Source organism: Periplaneta americana, chromosome 11 (genome assembly GCF_040183065.1).
Source record: "Periplaneta americana isolate PAMFEO1 chromosome 11, P.americana_PAMFEO1_priV1, whole genome shotgun sequence".
NCBI lineage: Eukaryota > Metazoa > Arthropoda > Insecta > Blattodea > Blattidae > Periplaneta > Periplaneta americana.
In genome coordinates, this window is record NC_091127.1 from 178870009 (window position 1) to 178896136 (window position 26128).

Consider the following 26128-nt stretch of genomic DNA (forward strand, 5'->3'; position numbering starts at 1 on the left):
TGGCATGACTCAGATTAGCAGGATATCACTCTAGCAACATGTTATTGTGAAAATGCAGTAATGTATGTATTAAAGAACAGAAGTTACATGTATTTAAACACAGAAAATATTTGTTAAGGTACTGCACAGACCCAGAAACAAAATTTGGGCCACCTAATTTACATCTGCAACAGAATCTGAACTGAATGCGAAATCTATCAAAACTATAAATACGTGATTAATATTTTATCATGTACATGGTGACGAAATTACTGACTAATCTAAAAAAGGATTATGAATTCACAATGAAAGATATGTAAGAGAATTAAAAGAATTCTAAGATACTACTTTATCTCCATAAGAGACATGGGATAAGAATGATTACTGGAAGCTGAACTGTCTTAGTTTGGATAAGATGGCAACTAGAGAAAATTTTGACAATGCAATGCAATTAAGCTGCTGCAGTTGGAGTTCTTTCCAGAAGGTTGTATCAAAATTTAAAGAAACTGATTCCGTTACAGATGAAAATAAATCAGGAACACCTACTGTGGCAACAGATGTAATAGTTGCTGATGTTTACAAGAAAACAATATTGCTTATGGGAACCACTATGGAGTATGCAGCGTCGAAATAACAAGACATGGTGATGAGGAAAACAACAGTATTGCGAATCTACTAAAGAGGCAATTTAAACTGTACCCATATAAAATAATACCATACAAATCTTGTTCGAACTGAAAGAAAGAGAAAGATGAATGAAATGATTTTGTTATGCAAACAATAGCTCAAATTCTGGTGGATCCACAGTGGCTTCATAATGTATTTTGGAATGATGATGAGAATTTCCAACTCAATGGTGATGTGAACACATTTAATCGTACAACTTTGTCTTTCAATAACCCACATTTAGTCAACCAAAAAGGAATTTACGATTTAAAAGTTACCATTTGGTGTGGCTTCACAGTTGTTTTATAACAGAATCATATTTTTTTATACCTACATATTTTTAAAGATCATGAAATGTTATTGTATAGGCTTTGTGATTATGAATGGAAACCCTGAAAATATCATATTCATGCAAGGTCCTCCCACAACAATTGGGTAAAAGAGTTTTTTTTTTTTACGTAGAACTCTTGATGACCATTTTACAATAGGCAATTTCCTGTAGTTTGACCTACAGATTTTTTTACTTGGTTATTTAACGACTACTTGGTTATTTTGCGTCGATAGAATTGATGATAGCAAGATAGTATTTGGCGAGATGAAGCCGAGGATTTGCCATAAATTACGAAATTCGCCTTACGGTTGGAGAAAACCTCGGAAAAAAAACCCGACCAAGTAATCAGCCCAAGCAGGAATCGAACCCACGCCCGAGCGCAACTCTGAATCAGCAGGCAAATACGTTACTGCCCAAGCTTGTCAGATGTTAATCCCGCAGAATACCATTTGTGAGGCCATCTGAAGGAAAGAGATGTTTCTAAGTAGATCTGTGATAATTCATAGTTGAAGGAATCAATATACAACATGCAACAGATATTCCAGAACATGAGCTGAGTTGCTGTTTACAGCATTGAAGAGAGATTGCTATTATTGTGCAAGAAGAAAATGGTGGGCACATACAATATTTATAGTGAAGTTATATGAACGGTGCTGTAAACTTTAACTTTCTCCTCCAAGAGTCGTCTCATTCCTTTTTTGGGTAACTGTACCTCTATTATCAGACAGTACATTTCACTTGACGATGTGTCAGAGGAAGAACAGTTGTTTGTATGCATCTGCAGTCTGATTAATGTAACATGTAGCTAATTGGCGATGTATGCAATGGAGGAGGAAAGAAACTGGCCATCCTACTCCATTATCTCCTGGCCTAGATGCCTCATAAGTAGTGCTTCTTGGTATTACTTGTGGAGGTCAGACCTGTCTTCGGACAGTTGACTAAACAACAACTCTTTTTGTGTTAAATGCATTGGCGAAACACTATATATTGTGTAAATATATTTATAACAAGTAACTAAAATTATGTGTCACTAAGTGTATCACTAATAAATTATTAACTTATTAAATTTTATTAATTTATGTAATGATATAAGATGTTTTTCTTATGTCCAAGCAAAAATAATGCCATGAAATTCAGATAAATACGTCAAGTGGTCGCATCATATGACGTTGCGTTAATATCTGGTGCTTCAGTTGTCTATATAGTGAGACTGTATTGCCTGCAGGAGGTATCGTTCGTAAACAGAATGAGTGGAGCTCCCATCTGCTAGGCCATCACTCACCTAGGACGGGTAACACATTGTGTAAATAACATAGCAGAACTCTTAAAAACATTACATTAAGTTATTGCCCAGTTACGGTACTTTCTTTTTAATTTATCAATCAATTCGATCACTTAATTTAAGCTTATGTGATAAGTTTCAAATTAATGTCTAATACAATTATTATTTTCTTTGAAAGCTTATTATTATTATTATTATTATTATTATTATTATTATTATTATTATTATTATTGATTTGTTTAATGTTTTCATTTTATCGAGTAGTGTTCTGTAGAAATAAAATTAGATCTACCTATAGCTTGATTACAAATAATCCTAGACTACACAGTGTACAGGGCCTACCTCAGATACACATATAACATACCTACAGGTTTTGTGTTTATATTCCCTAATTGTGAAATAAAATGTATATAGATCATTAGTCACGTCCATGTTGAAGTAATTTATAAGCTTTTTCAGTTACTACGAAATTTTGAACATAATTATTTCGTAAATATCTCGTCTGCTGGGTTTTCTGCAACCAGACCACCTTATTAAGGTACGGTCACACGTCGCTACTTTTGCAGCGCTACTTTTATACTGCAGCTGCAAAAGTTGCGTGTCGTGTCCACACGTAAGCCAAAAGTAGCGCGCTGCAAAAGTTGCAACTGGAGGTTGCGAGTCTGTTCACACGCAAGACGCTACTTTTGCAGCCGCAGTCATGCTGCAGGTTCCCATCTCCGTGTTGACTTCTCAATATACATTTTTTGGTTATGTTCGCATTATTAAGAAACTCATGCGAAAGCTTACTTATCTATTATTTGCTTTTCTGTCGTATCTAGTATTCAGAAATTGACATTAGTTTTACTATAAAGCTTTTAAAAACGCCTATATACTTAAATGATAACCAACAGTATATTCACGTAATCAATGTTGGCAACCCTCCTGTTTGGAACTACGCTACGAAAAATTTAAAAAATGAATTATATCGTCACCAATTATGCTCAGACTGTGTTGTGTATTAAATAACTGTTACAAATAATTTATTTTCATCACATTTAACATTAAAATATATCCAAACAATAAAAGTATCATTGACACATTTGGGTGGTAACACTGGTTGCAACCGCAGCAAAAGTTTCAACAAAACCGATATCAAAAATGCTGCGGCTGAAACCCTGAAAACCCTGTTCACACGTCGCTACTTTTAAGTTGCGCGCAGCATGGAAAAGTAGCGGGCAGCAGGTTCGGCAGCCGCTACTTTTCGGGTTGCACCGTTGTTCACACGTCGCAGTACAAGAGTTGCGCAGTTTTTTGTACTGCAGCGCTGCAAAAGTAGCGACGTGTGATCGTACCTTTATGCTCGTGCAGCAACGTCGCAAGCGTATGAACATACGTTGTTAATTTATGATGGCTATGCTACTATGTAGGTTATATACGTACTAAGATAACAGAGAAGTGTCTGATGAATGTCTAACACTATTTTTGTTTATCATAAATTCTACCTTGGTGTCTCGAGGTATACCATACATACATAATATGTGTTCTGTCCATGGGCAGGTCTTTCACTGCAAAGCCAGTATTCCCCAATCTTTCCTATTTTCTCCCTTCCTCTTAATATCCACATATGATTCACATATAATGTCGTCAATCATCTGATATCTTCTTCTACCCCAAATTCTTCTCCCGTTCACCATTCCTTTCAGTGCATCCTTCAGTAGGCTGTTTCTTCTCAGCCTGTGACTCAGCCAATTTCTTTTCCCTTTCTGATCAGTTTCAGGATCATTCTTCCTTCACCCACTCTTTTCAACACAACTTCATTTCTTATTCTGTCTGTCCAATTCACACCATAGCATACGAGCTTTAATATGCACTGCTGAAAGACACGCGCGCGCGCGCACACACACACACACACACACAAATATATACAACAGCTGTTCATTTTCCTCTAGAATTCCGACAGTACAGCTCATGCATTTTGTCAAGGCACTCCCCCATTCTTCCTACAGAGCTGCCCACGAGGTCGGATGAGTCTACTTACGAATTATAGGGAAATGGATCGATTTCTGCCTTGAACTCGGTAGATACACGCCCGACCTTCCCTTGTACTCCTACCCCCTACACAGAAACGTTACTCCCGTACTGACATCGCGAGTGTCTTGACAAAATGCATGAGCTGTACTTTGTTGTTTACTTGCTTTATATTTTAATAGACACCAAAATCCAATGAGAACGTCAGGATACTGACGTCTATCTCTCCGATTTTATACATTTTTCCATCAAATTTATGTTGCATAACTTATAATCTAGCATAATAATACTGTTTAGTTAATTGTCCGAAGACAGGTTTGAACTTCATAAGCGACACCAATATGGCATCACTCAAGAGGCAACTAAGCCAGGAAATAATGGGATAGAGTGGCCAGTTCTTTTCCCCCATAATAATATCTGCAGTGCTCGGGAAAAGTGACACAAGTCAGTTTCCACAAACCTTTTTTGATAATTTATTGACAACTTACGGAACATCTGCTCGCTTGGAAAAGAATACATAAGTATTTCTCCCATTACAATAATTCATACAGGAAAAAATCAAATCGACATAAACCAGTGTAAGTTGTCAATAAATTATCAAAAAAGGTTTGTGGAAACTGACTTATGTCACTTTTCCTAAGCACTGCAGATATTATAGTTGATATTTTCATTCTCTCGACATTGGCAGTTAGGATTATCATTCTGATTCTGTGCAAGTAATTCGGCGAGAATGCTGCACCAAACTTGATCTTATAAATTAGGGAAATTTCCTGTCTAGCGGCTGGACATTAGTAAACCATGGAGAACCAGATTGAATCAATTGTCTCATTAATGAAATTTTGATGCATTATCTTCTTTACTGTGATATCTTCTGGAGACTCTGGTAACGGAGGCTACCGTTTCTTTAGCTAATTTGTCTTTCTCTTAATTGAATTATATTCCCGACTGATAAGGTGTATCTCCTATAAACTACGATAAGATGTTGGGTGAAGTTATATTCTGTAGTACATACGTATACATGTGGCAAGCCTGCTCAATATTACAATCACTTGTGATCTGAGAACCAATAAATTTTGCTCTCGTGATATCCTAACGCAGGTCAACAAGGGTCGATCCGACAAAAGGTCGTTAGAACTTCTAGCAATATTGAAGCTCAATTAAAGTTACTTACGAAAGTATGTCTAATGAAACTCTAGCGTGGAATGTGTTCCAAGCACAAAGCCAACAATGTAAATTTAATACATGACTAGCAAGCTTTCGAAAGTTAAATTAGGAATTAACAACACACACATTTGCTGGACATGCTTCACTGAAAATGTGCCTACCATACAATTGAAACAAATTAAATTCGCTTAAGTTCAAATTTTCAAAATACTTTAACGCTCGGGCATAAGAACACAATTTCGTAATTTTAATTTACATCTTATTTATTTCCAGCACAAACAAAGAGTAGACATAATCCTTGGTTAATATTAATGACTAATATTTTCTACTGAATATTGTAACTTGGTAGACATCTTGTTATAAAGACGACTGTAACCTATGTCTCGTAACCTATAAAAATACATAGGTCTAACATATATTTTCAATAACTAAACTCCAAAATTATCTCTGATTCAGGTTCTGACTGATACGTATACTGGCGTTCAAAGATGCCTGACTCCTACTAATCGATAATTTGTTCGCGTAAGAGTATTCTTTAGTTATTACTCCTATAAATAGATGGCAAATATAACAATTAGTGTCGCCAATACTAAATAAATATATCCGCAATATAGAATTGAAAATTTCATCCCCCTCCCCGGTTGTAAAAAGCACTAGATTTGGCAGGAACCGCTGATAGGTCAATTATGAGAATAATTTATACTTAATCTACGTCATCCCCCTCCCCCAACACATTTTTAACCGTGCCAATAATAGTGTTACCTATTCAAGAAATTGTGAAATTTTAAAGGAACTAAAAACTCGACCAGTTTTAGATTACATTGTTCAGTATCAGTCTAACTGGAAATATCATTTGGAAAGAATGAGTAACAGTAAATGCATATTTTTATATAAGCTTTTTATACTTCGCAGACTTTGCAAATATTCGTTTAATTACTTATTGATTCCAAATATATCCGTACTTTTACCGTGCATGTTTGCATGTTTTGGTCTTTTTTTGGGAGTAAATTCATGCATAATACATATTTTGAAGATTTTTGATTTAATAGCACATATTTAGACTTTGATATTGCATATCATGTACTTTTTTCTGGCTTTAGTGCATATATTATGTTAAGTTGCATAACAGTACCTTTTATGAATGTTGCTTCATAGAATCTAGTATAGCCACGTTATTCGTCTATTGAGGAATAAAAAGAAAGACAAGAAACCTACCAGTAATAAGGTTTTGTGGCATCCTACCTGACAACTAGTCTCTGAACTTTCCACTAAATCCTACCTTTGTTACACTGGAATTTCAACCCCCAACTTTCACTCGTTACAAGCCGGAAGTCAAAATATTGAAAGAAACAAAAACAGAAGCAGCAATTTAATATACTTTTTTTGCACGATCATGTTTTTGTTATATTTACAACTATTGTTAGGCCTTGAAAGTTAGAATTTTCACACAGAAACTTGTTACTAGGGAAACCATTCTTCATAACATAAAACTATACTGAAATAGAATCATTACAGTGCACTTATTGTTACTTAGTTGCCATTACAGTATAGTTTTGTAAAGGCTTTGGAATAATATTGCTCTACATTTTCAATACAAAATATAATTGTATTTGCAATTTTAAAAATATGATCATGCAAAAAATGTTATGCAATACACGTTTGTGACGTGCATTACAAAATCTCGGAAATTGACAAACTCGCTCTGCTCGACAAACATTGCTGACAAACTTTCATTCAGTTCAGTGCATTTGAAATCGACAACTTCTTGACTAGGCGAGTGACTGCTGACTTGCACAACAAAGGTGACATGTAAGCAGGGTTGACCACGTAAATTTAAAGAATACACTTTACGTAAATTACACAAACTAATATTTTACACAATTTTCTACGCAGTGTAATAAATTATTTTCATGGAAGTAAATTAATAAGTTACACACTACTATGTACTTAGAAGACGCTGTGTTGCTATGTTTCTAATGATCGAGCCACAAAATGCACACATTTTGCGCAGTTTTATTTTCAAGTTTTGTGGGAATAAAACCAAGTTCGTCATACTTGCTATGCAAAAGTTTTCCTAGTACTAATTTAAATCAGACAAAACGTAAAGGTATGTTTCCCCACTTCCAATCAGATTTATTGTTGCTACTTATCCCCTGACCTTAGATTATTTTCACGAGACGGTATTTTTAAGTAAATTAATTAAACGGTCCGGCTTTTAGGCCAAATTTCCATTAACCTGAGATATCCAAATTCCTGTTACAAGTCTGTCACTTTTAAACCTTGTTTGCAATCGCATTTGGAATACTGTACGGCTCTAGTGATCTGTCAAAGATTCTAGCTGGTTAATAGTTAAGTTATATTATATTGCTAGCCTGGATCATTCCACAAACATTCACTTGTACAGTTTCTGCACTCAACCACTCATTTTAATCTGTTAGGTTTGTTTTTTGTGTATAGAATAGAGATACAAAACAAGCTTTCAGATATAACTCCCTGTAAAGATGATTTGAATATTATTCAGAATAGAGATAATTAGACACTAGGCGCCCAGGGGTCGCGTGACGCCCTAGACACTTATCCTGTGAATTTAATATACTGTGTTCTTTTCGAGGAGGTCGCTCGTGCGTTAACAGCAGTTTCTAAAAATTTCACTCCTGACTTTTTTTCATGGCTTTTTACTTGTCGGAACTCGGTAACGTTCGTCTTACATTGGACGCATCCGCCACTGCGTCGCCTGTTTTGTATAGCAGTGGCAAAAAAAACCGGACCGACGGAATAATCATAGTCCCCGCAACGAGCCACTGCACATGCCACGACCGCATTAAAAAAACAGCGAGTAATCTATTGAAATATTGTTGTAGTTCGACTGCTGACGTAGCCCATTTCGAAAGCCATTAGAAAATAAGCTGGTAAAATTCATGTTCTGGGAATAAGTTAATTAAGTAGTAAAATATTGCTGCAATCGAAAAGTATTGGGAATAAATTTGAATAAGGATCGTGCTCTGGAGTGAACAAGGCTCTGAAATCACCTACAAAGGTCGGTTTTTTTTTTTTTTTTTTTTTTTTTTTTTTTTTTTTTTTTTTTTTTTTTTTGCCACTGCTGTACAAATAAGTGAATGTCGCTTGTATAATGCAGTGGTTTCCCTATATTACTGGTATTAATACATATTCAACTTATGGTCAGTGTGAGAACTGAATATTTTGTCTGGGGGGGAAGGTTATTAGAATTCTGTCGATATAAATACTGTGCGTAATAATGTTGGCCGTCATGTATTGTTGCGCTTAACTTACAGGCCTACAGGGCTGCTACTCGTATAAATGTACTGACCGCTGGCGAGCTGTTTTGCTTCTCGGCGGCTGGGCATATCACAGCCGGTCATACTCGTATTGTACGTTAGCGGTTATACATAGTTAAAGACCGTTTCCTTAGTCCCACAACATTGGAACGAGTATAAGTGTGCACGGGGTAAACATTACGTCAAACTTCAGTTTAACAATGATTATGAAGTTAAATTTTACAGCAAAGATTATTGTAACATGAGCTTAAACATTGCATTAAGAGCGGTACCTATGAAACGGTGACATTTTAAGTTAAAATTTTACAAAGATTATTGTAATATAATAAGCTTAAACATATTTAGAGTAGTGCCTCTGATACAGTAACATTTTAAGTTAAAATTTTATATCAAAGACTGTTATATAGGCTTAAAGATTTCATTAAGAGTAGTCCTATGAAACAGTAACATTTCAAGTTAAAATTTTACAACAAAGATTATCGTAATATGAGCTTAAACAATGCATTAAGAGCGGTACCTATGAAACAGTAATGTAAGTTGGTTATTTTAAGACGCTTTATCAACTGCTATTGTTATCTACCGTCCGAGAGAGATGGTGATGTTAGTCAGATGAGTACAGGGTCCAGTGCCGAAAGTTACCCAGCATTTGCTCTTAATGGGTTGAGGGGAAACCGCAGGAAAAAACCTCAACCAGGTAACTTGTCCCAACCAGGATTTGAATTCGGGCCCGCTCGTTTCACGGTCATGAAACAGTAACACTTTAAGCTAAAATTGTATATCAAAGATTGTTATAATATAACCTTAACCATTTCATTAAGAGCAGTGTCTGTGAAGCAGTAACATTTTTAGTTATAAGGTTATAAGTTTACAGAAAACGCAATGTTTATTCTTTTGCAATACACAACTCAGCCCCGTCCTTAATGCGGGAGTAGTCTGTTTTAATCGCACAGCACCACGTGCCACTACACTTCAAGTCATTTGGCTCATTGTACAAACTCCATGCTCACTTAACTTAAAGAGTAGTGGCTAAGATTCCGGTCTCTATTGTAGTTATAGCCGTGCGATTTGCACGCATGATTCAAGCAAGGACTGGGGGTCTCGACTCTGGTCACAGCGACTGAAACGACTGCACCAATCCGTCGCATCGCCCACACGCCAGAGTCGATTCTTGTGAATCACACCTTTAAACGTGTATAAAATCGTAATACTGAAAATGTCATCCTCCCTTGGCTAAATAGGCGTTGTATCGGGAAAACACATTCTGATTGATACGAAGTTCGGCCACTGTAATGTTTCTGATTTCATTTCTTATACCAGTCTCCAAAAGTCATAACTACCAAACAGTATTGTATAGTGCAAAATATTAAAGCCTTTATAGAAGTAGGCCTAAATGTCTTGATTAAAGTTGGTAATAATAGGAAGTGGTAAAATTTCATAATGAAAAAACATTTATCTTCCTCGAGATGAGTGCGTTCCTCATCTTTTCCTATATTATTTTTATGTGCAGCCTCCAGATTACTACCTAACGAAGTTTCTTTAGTCGGTTATTAATGATGCTGTATCAACTAGGCCTATTAGATTATTTACCGTCTATGGAAATGACGATGATGGATGAGATGGTATTTGGAGAAGTAAGGCAGAGTATACGCCATATGATCACCTGATACGTTACAGTGGAGAAAACCTCAAAGAAAAAAAAAACAACCAGGTAATTGGCCCAACCGGGTATCGAAAGACACCCGAGCAAACTCTCGATCAACAGGCAAATCAGTCAAAAGCCTGAGTGAGCTACGTCGGTTAAACTAAGTTTGTTTTTATGTATATGTAGATTAAGTAACCACAAAGCAACTGAGAGGTCGGATTATTCGGCAACATTTTCTTTCTAATTTATTATGTTAAGACTGATATGAAAGAATGACAAGGTTACCACATGATACATACTGGTCAAGCTACGAATTCAGATGCAGAAAATTGAAAACGTAAAATGGGTTTCTTCAGGCAATCCAGAAAGTAAGATATATATTTAATTTTAATTTAAAACCAGAAAAGTTCCTATTACCTAAATCACCATTACAATATGACAATATAAATTATAATAAAAATTTAATTACGGTAAGGATTTGAAGAGAGAAGAATCGTCTACACTTGAATTAAAACAAGTTGCTCTTCAAACTATAAATACAGTCTACCCTCATACAGATTGGTTATACATTTATACACACGGCTCCAAATATCAAAATGATGAACCACCTGGGGCTGGAATGTATTTCAAATTATTTAGTTTTTGTCTACAGGGAGTCCTCCTACTCATTTTTATGGAGAAATTGCAGCAATTCCCTAGGATATTCCCTATTATTATTATTATTATTATTATTATTATTATTATTATTATTATTATTATTATAAATTATTGTTAGTATTAATTATTTGTATTAATTATTGGTATTATTATTAACTGTATTTTTAATTAATAAGTTTATTATTGTCATTATTGAGTGTAATTAGTTACCACTGCCACTGGGTATATACCCATTGCAGTGTGAATAAATACATACATACATACATCAACAGGGCATTAACACAACTTATTTATCAAATTAATATGTTCAAAAATGCTGTTATAGTTAGCGACTCAATTTCTGCAATCCAAGCCATAGCTTCAATCAATATTCCTACAAATTCCAAAATTGCAGACATTCAATCATCCATACACATACTGGCAAAACAAAATAAAAACCTGTATCTCCAATGGATCCCTGCCCATTGTGATATTATGGGCAATGAGACTGCAGATTGTTTGGCAAAGAAATGAACTAAAATATTACAAGTACCCTGGAAAAAGATATCTTATCACAATGCCAAATTGTTCATACAAACACAATTTCAAATCAAAAATCTAAAGGAATTTCAAGAAAACAGTAATAACAAATATTGGTCAGTACTGCTTACTGAAAAAGAAAATATACCTGATTCTCCTCGACATGATGCAGTAGCAAAATTTCGAATGCTAATTGACCATGACTGTTTAGCAACACACCTGTTTAAAATTAGAATTTTTGGTTTACCAAAATGCATCCTGTGTAACCTTGAAGACTATCTGATGAATCAAGAATATTTACGAAAATGTCCAGCTTTGGCATAAAGTCTTTTGGATTCGGACTCTAAATTATACTGGGAAGCTAGAAGGCAGAATGAAGAACTTCCAAGTGCCTGGGCAATAGATACTACTATTACTACGTTACGACTTATGACCTCAATTTTTTTAATGTGCAACTACTCAAGTACGTTAACGCAGGGATGTAGTCTTAAATAAAATAGTACCAGAATGCTTTGTGAAAAGTTTATTATTATAAATATAATACTATATAATTATATTAAATAAACTTCATTTATTTATTCAGCTTTCTCTAAGCAGAGGCTACCTAAAAGATAAACCTTACCATAAAATTATTTTTAAAAGACTAAAAGGTAACTTAAACATATATAATGGAAAAGGGGGGGGGGGAGAAAATATAATTACTGTACATATAAATGAAAATGATTAAACAAATCATTAATACCAGTAGAAATATCAATCCTTCCTAATCATCATCACATCATCGCACTACAGTCCAAAGTGGACCTTGGCATCTCTCACAACAGCTCTTCACTTTACTCTGTCCCCAGCCAGTCCTCCAATTCCTCACTCCCAGGCTTGTAACATCTCGCAATACTTCGTCCATCCACCGCTTCTCAAGTCTTCCTCTCCTTCTTTCTCCCTCCACTCTTGCATTCATTATCATCTTAGGAAATATTCCCTCCTCCATTCTCACTACATGTCCTAACCATTTCAGTCTAATAGATTTAATAAAGCTCACTATATTCTCGTCTTCCAATAGCTGAACAGTCTCTTTATTGGTTCTTTTTCTCCGATCTCCCCTATCATACATTGGACTATAAATCCTACGTACAATTTTTCTTTCAAAGATGAGAGCCCAATCCTTCCTAATATCTATCATATTATCAGGTTATCGCAATCGTCTATTCAGCACTAATTTCAGAATCCAACTGAAGAGTGAGCAGATCGCCATATGAAAGAATCAGTCTTTTCAAGTTAGAGATGGCTTCTTAGGATTTTTATATATCCCGTCACTGCAGGCAGAGATACTTCAGTAACAAGAGTTTGTCCTAGACCAAACTGCTTGCTAAAACGCGCCCCAATAAGTAAAAGCCTTGGTTTTTCTGAACCGACGCATGCTAAGGCCATATCTCAAAGTTACATTTTCAGCTGAAGTGAACTAGATTGTTGACTAAATAGCCGGATGTGACGTCAGAAGTCATGATCCGAAGCTATATAGTGCATAGCAATCAAGTCCGTAGTAGCTAGTCAACGAAAATGCTTGCTTGATTGATGACTTTTTCACTAAACAAACGTGGATACCTTATCAGCAAATGGGGTTATGAAATCTGAAAATGCTTTGGAAGTGAAATAATGCAAATATAATGTAGAACACTGATATTGTTAGTACCTTCTGTACAATGTTTTAAACATTACTGTAATATATTAAGCCCTTATCTTTTCCATATAACTCGTAATGAAACTGCATTAGGACACTGCCTTCTTAATTTAGTGCTGCACCGTGATGTCACGGCTTTAGAAAAATAATCTATGAAGAAGGCCATGTTCCAAGCATACATTTCCAAAGTTCCCTAGTGTATAGTTTACAAGTCACCTGTCTAGTCACTAGTGTGTAGTATGGACTTGAGCTTTGAGACACAGCCTAAGTGCGAGGCTCGTCTCGTACAATCAGGACTACACGAGAGATAGTGAGTGGTTTTTATGGCTGCGAGGTGCGCAGACCTCTCGTCTTGCAGTTGTAAAAACCAGTCACTATCTTTCGAGTAGTCCGGATTTGTGCGAGGCGGCCTCGCACCTCGCATGCGTCGGTTCAGAAAAACTAAGGCTTTATACAATAACTTCGACGTTAGACGATATTTTTTCTTATAGTATGGTGAATAATAATAATAATAATAATAATAATAATAATAATACAGTGCGTTCGCGTCACGCTTCATACGAAGAACGCAGAAAGATACCAACCACTGATTGCTTCATGTATCAAGACTGCACAGGCCTGTATGTTACTGGTCGTTGCCACAGCTTAGTACAGTAATAGACAGGGGCATACGCAAGGAGGGGTTACCGGGTTTGAACCCCCACTTGAACTTTTTGAAAAAAAAAAAAGTCATATTTAGATTTGACTATTTTTTTTATCCATAATCGTTTTCCCTTCTCTAATTTTTCACTTTTAGAGTAACAAAATCTACATTGACATAAGGCATATTCCTCCTACCTCTTCAATACAATCCCTGTGCTTGGCGCTGCAGCATGTTCGAATTATAAGAATGCTGTCTTTATTATAGAGGGACCTACTCCCTAATACCATTCCTGTAATAAAATGAAGTTTATACAATATGAAATTTAACTTGTGAAACATATTAAAAAGGTTGTTTTGGCAGTTGTGCAGTGAAGATGTTAAATATTGTGAATTGTTGATTTTAAACTCATTTTAAGAGCGGTATTCACCCATTTGTTAGGTTGAGTTCCGACTATTTTTAATATAAACTTAACCTTCTCATTCCGGGTTCTTTGATTTGTCTTAGCAACTGCAAAGCTCAATTTTACAATTTTTAGCAAAAAACTGCGTAGTGATTATCGTCAGGTTAATGAAAATTTCGCATTGGCAAATGTTTCTTTGCAGCCACAGCGTGACGATGTTGTCGCGAATGTTCTTCCCGGAACTTCCCCCTGTGAAAACGTGACTGATAATAATTAATAATAACAATAATAATAATAACAATAATAATAATAATAATAATAATAATAATAATACACAAAATTTAAAATACCGATAATGTAAATTGTAAATAATTTTAATAAAAACTCCCCCTTGACAAAATTCTGCGTACGCCACTGGTGATAGAAGACGTATGCTTGTGTACTTCTTTTAAATACGTTAGAAATGTGTGTTGTGCATTAAATTAGTTGTTCAGATAATTGAAATGCCGGCTGAAAAGTTTACTCTACAACAGCGAATATTGTATTTATGTACGAAACTTGCGTCAAAACAGATTCATGCCGATAAGTGTTTAGGCAATTTGTAGAGAAATTCCCCGACATTCGACCTCCAAATAGAGGTAGAGTTCGAAGCCGTATCATTATGTATTAAGAGAAACGAGACTGCTGAACTCTAAATTCGTAGGAAAAAAGAAGGGTTCTAACAGAAGCAAAACTTGATATTGGTGCATCACTTGAAAGTTCTCCTAATAAATCTTCATGTCTGCACATGAAGTAGGAGTATCAAAAACTTCCCATACGACTACTAAACTTTTAAAATTGAAACCTTACAGAGTTACTGTATCCATGAATTAGGCCGCATGACAACGAAAGTCGAGTGAATTTCTGTAATTGGGTTTTACAAAACAATGTTGACGATATTGTTGATCTACATTTAATCATTTTCTTTGGTGAAACATGGTTTCATTTACGTAGTTAATGTTCAAAGAACAATGAATTCTAGTGCATGAAAATCCGCGATTAATTCACGAAGTTCCCTTGCATGATGAAAAGAATGGTGTGTGGTGTGCCTAACAGCAAATCGAGTAATAGGGCAGATTTTTTTTCTTTTAAGATACCGTAAATTCAGAGATATACGTGTTCTGCCCCAGGGCAGGTCTTTCACTGCAAACCCAGCTTTCTTCAATCTTTCCTATTTTCTTTCTTCTTCTTAGTCTCCGTATATGATCCATATATCTTAATGTCGTCCATCATCTTATATCTCCTTCTGCCCCGAACTCTTCTTCGTTCCTACCGGTGCATCCCTAAGTAGGCAGTTTCTTCTCAGCCAGTGATCCAACAAATTCCCTTTCCTCTTCCTAATCAGTTTCAACGTCATTCTTTCTTCACTCTTTCCAACACAATTTCATTTATTTTGTCTGTCCATTTTACACGCTTCATTCTTTTCCATATCCACATTTCAAATGCTTCTAGTCGTTTCTCTTCACTTCGTCGTAATTAGGCTTGCCAACTTTCATAAGTAAAAATTAGGGGCACAAACATTACTGACAATTTTATTGCACTAATTATATCCACCTATCAATCCACATATTCAACAGTAACTTAGTACTCTTGCAACAGTATATATATATATATATATATATATATATATATATATATATATATATATATATATATATATATTTTAACAACCACATCATTTCATATGTAAAAAAAAATCAGAAAACTTGCCAAAATGACCGCAAAACAAGTTGAAAAACAGTATAAATCCCTTATTGAAGTACGGTAATTACTAACCTAATATGAACTAACCTAACTTGACAATCTGAACTAACCCGAACTAACCTAACCTACCTACACAAAAGATTCCAGCCACTCTTCTCGGAAAATACAGAGACTTCACGTGATTTATTACCAGAGCCATCAGATCTTATCACACGTGAGGGACTGCAGTATTTTAGAAGTCTTTGTTGTAGTCCTCGCTTATATCTAATCTAATCTATATCTGTCGTAGAAGTGGTCGTATAAATCTTTCTTTTTTTTTTTCCATTTTTCCGCTGAAATCAATGAATGACGCATCAGGTGGAACAAAGTGAACATAATACGGAATGGCGCCAAACTGAAGTCAAAGTGCATAAGCTGCGCAGAGAGAATAGATGATTCAGTAAGTATTCTGTATTATATTATGATCATTGCACCCTTCATTCTGTTGACACATCAACGAGAATTAAATTTCTATCCTGAACATGCGTACTAGTCATTTTTCCATTTCTTAAGTATGTCTGTATGAGACTGTGCGGAATTATCTTCCAAACCAGATTAAATCCAACAATCTGATAGGAAAGAAAATCGGCTGTAAATGTCTAATATGCCATGAAATCGGGGTATTTTGATACATGAGCAAATTATTTCCGGACGCGGGACACAATGGTCGAAATAAGGACTGTTCCGTAAAAAACGGGACCGTTCGCAAGCCTAGTCGCAATGTCCATGTTTCTGCCTCATACAATGCAACACTGCACACAAAACACTTCACTAATTTATTCCTTAATTTTTTTTTCCAGAGGTCCACAAAAGATGCTTTTTCTATTACAAGCTTCCTTTGCCATTGCTATCCTCTTTTTGACTTCCTGCCAGCAGCTCACGTTGCTGCTTATAGTATACCCGAAGTACCTATTTGAAACGGTTCACTTGTTCTACTGCCTCGTTTAGTATTCGCAAATCTACTTTCTTTATTTTTCTTCCAACAACCATGGTCTTCGTCTTCTTTGCATTTATCTTCATCCCATATTACTCACAGCTGTCATTCAGCTCCAGCAGCATATCAGTATCGCCTCCTCTTCTGCTAACAACGCCATGTATCATCCATGCCATGTTTGCAGTTTTTCTTGGGAAAGGTATATGTGGTAGCTTCCCGTTGCTTTCCGCACAACTCTCTCTTTCGCATCTTAACAGATCCCAGGAGACCCTAGCGTAGAGGTGAGAAGAGTGAATTTGACCAATTAAGCCCTCCGGACTTCACCGAAATCCACCACAAGGGTTAAATATCAGTTCTATCAGGGTTTCTGACCCGATCAGAGACCGGGAAATCCCAATTAACCTTGGCTAATCGTATGCAAATCCTCGCACAGTTTTTTTTACAATTATCTGATGAGAGACAACATGCATATATCAAGCATGACGCGAAAGCACTTTATAATAGTATATTATTATTATTATTATTATTATTATTATTATTATTATTATTATTATTATTTAGTAAAACCTCGACAAAACGCTCTTCGTGAAAGCGTGTGTAAGCCGTGTATTTACATGGACTGCGCATTAAGTGGATGTTCTAATTTTGTCTTATATATAGTATCTATTTCGAAGAGGTGGAAAAATTCAAATATCTTGGAGCAACAGTAACAAATATAAACGACACTCGGGAGGAAATTGAACGCAGAATAAATATGGGAAATGCCTGTTATTATTCAGTTGAGAAGCTTTTGTCATCTAGTCTGCTGTCAAAAAATCTGAACGTTAGAATTTATAAAACAGTTATATTACCGGTTGTTCTTTATGGCTGTGAAACTTGGACTCTCACTTTGAGAGAGGAACAGAGTTTGAGGGTTTTTGAGAATAAGGTTCTTAGGAAAATATTTGGGGCTAAGAGGGATGAAGTTACAGGAGAATTGAGAAAGTTACACAATGCAGAACTGCACGCATTGTATCCTTCACCTGACATAATTAGGAACATTAAATCCAGACGTTTGAGATGGACAGGGCATGTACACGTAATGGGCGAATCCAGGTCGGAGGGGAAAAGACCTTTGGGGAGGCCGAGACGTAGATGGGAAGATAATATTAAAATTGATTTGAGGGAGGTGGGATATGATGGTAGAGACTGAATTAATCTTGCTAAAGATAGGGACCAATGGTGGGCTTATTTGAGGGCGGCAATGAACCTCCGGGTTCCTTAAAAGCCAGTAAGTAAGTAAGTAAGTAAGTAAGTAAGTATACAGTATCTATTATAATTTTCTTATTGAATTAGATACTGCCAAGACAATTTAAATATTAATTTACATTGGATGACAAAGGCCTATCACCAGAACAAGAGTTTTCCGTTAAACTCTTATTGTAATCAGAATCACAGTCACAGACACTTCCATACACCAAAGAAAACAAACTGATCACAAAAGTTTCCAGAATTAAGATCGATGGAGAAAAGTAGTTTTAGAAAGAGGGTGTAGGAAGACAGGTGTTTATTGTAACTATGTACGCAAGTGCGCAGGTAAAGAGTCGAAAAAGAGGGTGAGATCCTGTATGTAAGCTTAAATGCGCAGGTAAATACTACTCGTATATTATCAGCACTTATCCTGATGACCTCGATATTTGGATCTCAGTACCAAACACTAAGAGAAAGATATTATCGCACAAAATGAACCAAGTGATATGATGTCTCGGAGTGGTCACACCAAAACCTGGTGGACGTAAATTCTCAAAAAACATGTTACCAGATTTTCTCTTTATGTCATTCTACTCCAGAAGTTCGCATAAAAATTGGAGGCGAAAGTATAAAACAGAATGAACTACCTAGCTATTTGGGTGTTACTATGGACCAGAAATTAAATTGGAAGTCTCACATACATAAAACTGCTGAGAAAGCAAAAAGTAGACTCGACATACTAAAACGTCTTGCTGATAGCAAATGGAGCTGCTCAAGGACAGTTCTTAACACACATAAAACTGCTCTTAACATATGGTAGCAAGGTGCTTATTACGACTATACCCAATAATACAGGGTGGCACACGAAATGTCATACCATCTAATTATCACAATAAAATTTTAATATTGCAGTTTCGATATTTCTAGCTGCGCTAGTGGATGCCGAAATTCATGGAAAATCCGACAGGTAGCATCACAATTCGGATGTAACCATAGCTACGAGCACAAACATCAATTTGTGAAATGGCGGACAACGGGCGATTGACTGTTGAACACAAGGTGAAAGTTCTGTGTTGTGAATAAACAAAACGTTCGGGGGAACCTCCTCGCATACTGCATGAAAAAGAAATGTTTGGGGCAAAAAGTTTCTGTATGGGCCGCAATTTCGAGCCACGGAATTATCGATCCAATTTTCTTCGATGAAACTGTCAACAAAGTTCGATACAAAACCATGTTGGAAAGCAGTTTTATCCCCCATCTCATGGCAAAAGCTCTCCCTATGGAAACTCAGTGGTTCATGCAGGATGGAGCCCGTCCACACACTGCAAACACCGTTGTTTGATCTTCGTGTGATGTCACATCAGTTTCTGAACGACTGGGTGCAGCAAAATGTGGCCGCCTCATAGCCCGGACATTAATCCGTGAGATTTATTTTTATGGGGATTCCAAAAAAGAGAAAGTCTACCAAAGGAGGCCAGAAAATGTGGTACAGCTCAGAGCCCTTCTAGTGGAGTTGTGCCGTGCGCTATCTGAAGACTTGTGTCGAAAAGTGGTGACGAATGTAAGGGTTCGTTTGCAAGAGGTTGTGAGGCAAAACTGCGGTCATATGGAGCATGCTTTGCATTAGAGATAAAATTTCAAGTCCTAATTATTAATTCTGTATAATTTTGTAAAGCTTTAATACAAATCAATACGTGTTATGTGTAAAATAAATGGTATGACATTTCGTGTGCCACCCTGTATATTCATAAATTAGAAATTGTCCAAAACCAAGCACTAAGAATTATAACGGGAAGAGTTAAATCAATACCCTTATTGTCCATGAGAATTCTTACTGGAACAGAACCTATGAAAGAACTGTCAAAAAGAGGGCTCTGCTACATTATGAAAAAATGATTCGACTGTCCAATGGTACAAAATGGTTACAGTATTGTAATAAACAAAATAACAATAGCAGACAATTGAAAACACGCTGGATTTTATTCAAAAGTTCAAGACCTAAGATTACAATATGATCTACCAAGAGCTGATGCTGATAAACGAAAAATTTAACCCTAAAAAAGAGGACATGTCCAGGAAAATCCGGACGTATGGCAACCCTATTATAATTTCAAAGGCATATCGGTTCCGTTAAGTTCAATGTTAATTGATAAATGAGTTCTATTCAGTCAATACTTAACATAAAACACAATAAAACATGTTATAACAACATTTAAACAGATTTAAAAACAAACGTTTTCGCCAATTTTGATTGGCATCTTCAGGTCGTGTAGGTCGAATAGAACATGTTATGCTAAGTGAACACTTGGTATATAACGTTAAAAACAAAAGTTAAAACTGTAATATCACTTAAAAACAGAGAATAGAACATAGCAAAAAGCCACCACGATGTATGTTGAAGCACTGTGTTGAAAGGGACGTGTGTGACCCAAGGGAACAGCAAAACTCTTCTGTCATTGCAGGTACAGTTTTCAAGATAGATTTGAAGATGCTACGAACAGGTTGGTCGTGTGGCCGATTATGGAAAGCAGGAAAAATCCTGCCAATCAAAATTGGCGAAAACGTTTCTTTTTAAATCTGTTTAAATGTTGTTATAACATGTTTTATTGTGTTTTATGTTAAGTATTGACTGAATAGAACTCATTTATCAATTAACCCTATTATAGTTAAGTTCAGGAGCTGAAAGGGTAATGCCAAACAGGTAAATTTTCAGAGGAATACCTCATTAAGAGTAACTTTATTAAGTAACAATTTCAATTATTCTTAGTTTTCATATACCTAAGTTACTACCATAAAAGTTGGGACACACGAAAAAGTCGTCTGTCAGTGTACCCAGTGAGACACGAGCACTGCAGTACCATAAACTGAGGTGACTTAAGCTCAGTTTTCAAATTCAGCTAAGGATTTTCTGCAAAAATTGTTTTGCAAAGGTTTCAATTTTTTTCATGAATAATGGTGTAAGCATTGTTTACCATATCAACTCTGATTTTTTTACTTGGTTATTTAACGATACTGTATCAACTACGAGGTTATTTAGCGTCGATGGTATTGGTGATAGCGAGATGAGGCCAAGGATTCACCATAATTACCTAACATTTGTCTTACGGTTGAGGAAAAACCAGGTAATCAGCCCAAGCGGGAATCGAACCCGCGCCCGAACGTAACTCCGGATCGGCAGGCAAGCACCTTAGTCGACTGAGCCACGCTGGTGGCTACTTTGATTTGTATTTCAATCTCAAGGCACTAATGAATAAAAAAATATATATATTGTGGGTTAAAGTCACCTTAAGCAGTGAAGTCTCTTTGTCTCACTCATATTTTTATTGGTTTCTATCATGCTAACGAGCACTAGAACAAACTCATAAGTACGTAGTTATTACTAGGGGGCAGATATTGGTGACCTAAAAATCTACTTAAAATAATTAAAATGCCCTTAAACTAATGGAAAAATGACATGAAATTAAAAGAAAATAACATTTAAATATTTTTCACCGTACTCGCACCACAACTTCTTAAAAATTAGTCACCTTGTTTCAATGACTGCTCTGCAAATGTCAGAGAGGAGGCAATTTCCTGGAATTTGACTAAGATAAAGGAAAAGAACATGCAACAGAATGAAGGTTTTAAGGGAAAACTATAGATTTTAATGAGGGTTTACAATGTGTTTCAATCAGGGGTGGTCCATATCAGTGCCTTCATTCTGTCTCCTCCTACTTCACTTTTGTTACCAGATCTTTCAGATGAAGTGTGAATGACAAAACAAATTGTGGACGCAGCGTGCATTTTTGCTATCTTTGTGTTAAAAATACTGTCTACTACAGTAGACATCCCTTCCGAACCATGTTGAAGACACAACGTCCTGTCCAGGACATGGTGAAAGTTTCCCCCCTTCCAAACAAATTCTAAAGCCATTCTCGTACCACCAAAACAACAGTAGCGGTCAAAGTCCTCACTTAAACTAAACTGCTGTCAAGCATTTTATATTAATTCTGTTGTGTGAAGTGAAGCCTTCAGTGGAATGAGGGATGGACTTTAGAGTCTGTTCCAAACTATAAAACTCAAACTTCACTGTTATTCATTTATTCAGTAGGTAGGGCCTAATTACTACTGATCTTTTCGCTTAGAAAATGATTTAACAGACTTATCGGTAAAGAAGAAAGTAAAATGCATTCCAAATGATCTAAAAGTTCTTCAAAGTATTAAAAATGACAAAAGATTGCCGAAAAAATATAAAAATGACCTATTAGTTCAATAACGTCAAAAAATGCAATATAAGAAATTACTTTTTTACGTTAATATTAACATAGAAAGGATTTCTATATTGATAGGCATCATCCTAATGTGAAAAATAAGAATATGACTTTTCATCAACATCCGTCCCCTAGTATTACTTTGATCTATTATACAACTTGTAATGAAACATGAGCACATTAAAACAATAAATTAGTAGGATATTAATATCTTTTAATCTGAGATGTTCATATTTCTCTTCTTGTCGTCTTTTGGTATTCTACATTTACATACTGTGCTTACTATTGAAATTTTACTTCTGTTCACTGACAACATAGTGAGACAAAGTCACCTCACAGCCATTCCATGCAAAACTGAGCCTGGATATTATTTTTTAAAGTTTCGTAGGCCTATTTCTTTCTGGATACTAATAATAATAATAATAATAATAATAATAATAATAATAATAATAATAATAATAATAATAATCCCTTGTTATTTATATTTTACAGTAGGAATAAGTTCAACAATTTAGTTCACTGTGTGTTTATTTTATGAACAAATGTGAAGTGTGCACATGCTGAACTTCAGTGTGAAAAATGATCAATGTTCGCAGTCCTTTAACTGTTCCTTCTTTTCATCGATCAGCTGATCTGGTGTCATCTTATCTACAGCAGTAGTTTTCTTCCTCATTTTAGGATTTATTCTAAAAGCAGGTGAGGTGGATACAGTAATGAGTTTTAATAATATTAATGGTAACAGTTGTGTGTGTCACATCCATCTCAAAAAATACCCTTAAGTATATTTTATTTATTAATTAAAAACTATAAAAGAAATAAAAGTTTATGGTTGAGTCAGTAGTCAATATAATCTGAATATTAAATTTGCTTGATTCAGAATTAAGACATAAAAAAGCACTGATTAATATCTGTTGCACCCATCCTACAGAGAATGAGATTATTAAACTATTTACTATTACTTATGGAAAAGTGAATTAAATCAAATAAAGCTGAATTTTATAAGAGACTTATGTAGTTGCATGTGTTAATGTTATAGACTCATTATCACAAACAAGGGCAGTTTTTAAAAATCTAAGGCCTTATATGAATTTTTTTATTCCAAAACATAGTAGGCCTGACACATTTCAAATGTTTTTCTTCTTATTCTTCGTAGATTAATACAGAAAATAGAAAAGTAAAGAACATCGAAAGAAAATTGGAGAAAGAAACAATAAAAATGAAGAAGCCAAAAAAGTTTACTTGTTTAAGGAAAGGGAGAGAAGTGAGCAAATGCAAAAAAATGTTTATCTGCAGAGATGAACAAATTGAAGGCCAAAAGACGTAAGGATGCTGAAAGGCAGAAGAGAGTAGCAGGCAAAGACTGGAAATGGAACACCTGAGCTTGGTCGTCACCACAAGATTCGATCCCTCCTAGCATCGGCCCTACGAGGAAAAAACTACCAAGTAGAAGAGGAGGTCCATGGTTTGTCCACAAGGCACATTCACATCATCGTTATCCCAACAAGATCAACAAGCGAATTCATAATTGATCCAACTGTAAGAATGGAAATGTACGAAAATCAACCTGCTGAGGTACATCAGGAAAAATGCGACATATACGACCCCACTATACCATATTATAAGGAAAAATATCATCTAACATCGATCAAAGTTATTGGATTACTTATCGGGGCTAGAGGAACCATCACAAAAAGATTCGCGCATTTTTGCAAGCAGTTTGGTCTAGGACAAACTCTTGTCACTGAAGTATCTATGTCTGCAGTGAAGGGATCTATAAAAATCCTAAGAAACCATCTCTATAGTTATATAGATTGATCTCTCTGCTATGGCGATCTGCTCACTTAAGTTGGGTCTTGCAACTAGTGCTAAATAGACGACTGTGATCACCCAATAGCAAATAGATACTAGGAAATTTTATGTTTCTTCTGGAATTAATGATGTTTTGTTTAGTCTGTTCCAATTATTTCCAATTGTGCTACTTCTTATTCTTTTTCTTCTCCATTGTTTTCTTCTTTTTTTTTTTCATTATAACAACAATTTTATGGTAAGCTTTGTCTTCTAGGCAGCCTTCACTTGGAGGAAGCTGAATAAAATTTATTCGAAATAATACGAGTGTATATAGTCATTTGGTTTGTAAGGCAATTGAAAGAGTAAAGAGGGTGCTTCCTACAAGCCCGAGTAAAAACAGGCAGTTATTAAAAAACTTTTGGAAGCAAATCCAGATGTTCCAAATACAGTGTTCAAAAAAAGGAAGAAATCTTGGACAAGATTCTGGGAGCTGAAGAAAATGAAGTTGAAGTTATGCGCTTGAGAGTGAGACAGAGAAAACGCACAGATTTTCAGAATGGATGAAAATGATGTGTCTTATGTTTCATATGAATAACTGATGGACATTCTTCAAGAACCAACTACAAAGGTTGCAGGAAACAGATTATGTATTTTCTAAAAGTATTAAGGTTTTTGAACAATCTTAAAACTAAGTATTATTAGTATTTAATTTAGTCTCCCTAAAATCATATGGGTCATTTTAAGTTTCAAATTTTCATTTATTTTGATATAAAATAGGCCAAATATAACTTCACAGTGTCATACCCGTCCACCTGAAAAGTGTCACACCTGTCCTATGCATAATTATTTTTAAAATTTTACAATTCAGGTAGCCTATAAATGTGCAATCATTACAGGAAACATTTGTAACATTACATAACTTTTAGTACAAAAATTCTCAAGATATTTGTTTCATTAAGTTCACAGTTCTTTCTTGTTTTCTTTACAAGTGTTCAATGCAAATGCATACTTTTGTCACACTCGTCCTGGGAAATTTACAATGCTGCTACCTTAAGTATTGACAGAATTCTGCGACAATAATACAGCAAGTGCAAGGTTTAATGTACTACACTGTGATCCAGGTGTGAGAGTTGTAGCATGCACTGCAAAATATTAGGGGTCAGTAAACGGGTTAAAAATATTATGCAAATGTCAGACCCCTCCACATGTCACAAATGGGCCAAAAGTATACCGGTAATGAAGTTTCGTATAAATAAAGACGAGTACCTAGACCAAAAAGTGCAGGAGACGAAGTCTATGACAAGGTTAGGTTCGGTTAGCGGAGGGAATAGCTAAGTGACAGAAGGCGGGATTTTCCTTCACAATATTGGCAACATTACTTCTAGACTTCCACTAGATATCACTATAATACAATAGACCTACGTTTCATACTGTCAATCGTAACACTTTTAATAGATGCTCGTCCTTGTTTGGTTATAATTGAGGACCGTTTTTGCAAAACTTGCTAACTGAAAAAAACTAAATTTTACAGAGAGACAAAACACTATAGTAAGCAAGTTTTGCTGTATGTCTCACTTATAGGAGAAAGCAAGTTTTGAAAAAACGATCACACTTTGACACACTACAATGAAGAGAAATAACCCAATTTTACTAAGACGCTTTGAACATCATGTAGAGGCCTGCCTTATGTTAACGAATCCATCAAAATCTCAGTTTTGCAAATTTTGCAGTTAGAAGTTTTGCAAAAACGGTCCTCAATTCTCCTATAATAAAAAACTGCGTTATTCAGGGCGGGCAGAGAGTTTACTCTACTTCAAAATTCCAACCTTGTGCACACAAAATAAATTATTGGCACTGAAGAGTGCCTTTTCGTAAAT

At 35.5% G+C, this 26128-nt stretch overlaps 1 protein-coding gene across 4 annotated transcripts in view; it reads right to left on the reverse strand.

The window, feature by feature from the left end:
* Npc1a (Niemann-Pick type C-1a) overlaps window positions 1-26128 on the reverse strand; it is a 150100-nt gene that overhangs the window by 123004 nt on the left and 968 nt on the right. The window lies entirely within an intron of this gene.